This window comes from Solanum tuberosum, unplaced genomic scaffold (genome assembly GCF_000226075.1).
Source record: "Solanum tuberosum cultivar DM 1-3 516 R44 unplaced genomic scaffold, SolTub_3.0 scf00131, whole genome shotgun sequence".
NCBI lineage: Eukaryota > Viridiplantae > Streptophyta > Magnoliopsida > Solanales > Solanaceae > Solanum > Solanum tuberosum.
The window spans coordinates 99,726-101,538 of NW_006239054.1; positions in this window are offsets into that span (position 1 = coordinate 99,726).

The following is a 1,813-nucleotide window of genomic DNA, read 5'->3' on the forward strand; positions in this document are numbered from 1 at the left end:
AAAGGACACATAAGTCGAGAAAAATAATTTTGTAAGTTATTTACATTTTTTCCTTAATTTCATAATTTTCTTTATAAAAAATCTTTAATTTTAACACATAGAATATTTATAAAGACTATTTTTTTTTATATGTATTTAGTGATTACTATCAAATTGGAGAGAATTGATTTCGTAGGTCATTAATTTCATGGTCAAATTAAAATGGAGTCAACGAACTAAATCACAATGCAAATATTACTAGGTAAGTAAATTTCAAAAGACACGTAAGTCAAAAAAAATATTTCGTAAGTTATTTACATTTTTTTCTTTAATTTCATAATTTTCTTTATATATATTTTTTCATTTTAACACATAGAATATTTATAAAGACTATTTTTTTTTTATATATTCAAGTTGCAAGTGATTATCAAATTGGAGAAAATTGATTTCGTAGGTCATTAATTTCACGGTCAAATTAAAATACAGTCAACGAACTAATTAATCACATTGCAAATATTACAAGGTAAGTAAATTTCAAAAGACACGTAAGTCAAAAAAAATATTCGTAAGTTATTTACATTTTTTCTTTAATTTCATAATTTTCTTTATAATTTTTTTTTCATTTTAACACATAGAATATTTATAAAGACTATTTTTTTTCCATGTATATTCAAGTTGCAAGTGATTATCAAATTGGAGAAAATTGATTTCGTAGGTCATTAATTTCATGGTCAAATTAAAATGGAGTCAACGAACTAAATCACAATGCAAATATTACTAGGTAAGTAAATTTCAAAAGACACGTAAGTCAAAAAAAATATTTCGTAAGTTATTTACATTTTTTTCTTTAATTTCATAATTTTCTTTATAAACAAATATTTAATTTTTACACATAGAATATTTATAAAGACTATTTTTTAATATATTCAAGTTGCAAGTGATTACTATCAAATTGGAGAGAATTGATTTCGTAGGTCATTAATTTCATGGTCAAATTAAAATACAGTCAACGAACTAAATCACATTGCAAATATTACAAGGTAAGTAAATTTCAAAAGACACATAAGTCAAGAAAAAATAATTTCGTAAGTTATTTACATTTTTTCTTTAATTTCATAATTTTCTTTATAAAAAATCTCTAATTTTAACACATAGAATATTAATAAAGACTATTATATATATATATATATATATATATATATATAATAGTTGCAAGTGATTACTATCAAATTGGTGAGAATTGATTTCGTAGGTCATTAATTTCATGGTCAAATTAAAATATAGTCAACGTACTAAATCACATTGCAAATAATACAAGGTAAGCAAACTTCAAAAGACACATAAATCAAGAAAAAATAATTTTGTAAGTTATTCACATTTTTTCTATAAAAAATCTTTAATTTTAACACAGAAAATATTTATAAAGACTATTTTTTTATATTCAAGTTGCAAGTGATTACTGTCCTTCGCAAGTTAAATTCAAAAAGAATTTCCTTATATTAAAAATAAAGCTAATGATCAACCATGACAAGATAAAATACATGCAACAAAATAAATCACATTCCAAATATTTATAAGGCAAGTAAATCTCCAAAGATGTATAAGTTGGGTAGGATTTAATTTTGTAGATTATTTATAATTTTATGACTCTGTTATATGAAGTATAATTATTATTTTTACATATAAGAAATTTAAAAAATTATTTTCTTTTATTAGTAACCAAAAAAAAGAAGATAAGAATAATAAAAGTTCAATAAAATTCCCAAACTACCCTTTGGCAATTTAAATCCCTCTTTTAATTTATTTTTCCTTCTTTCATCATTATACTAAAATT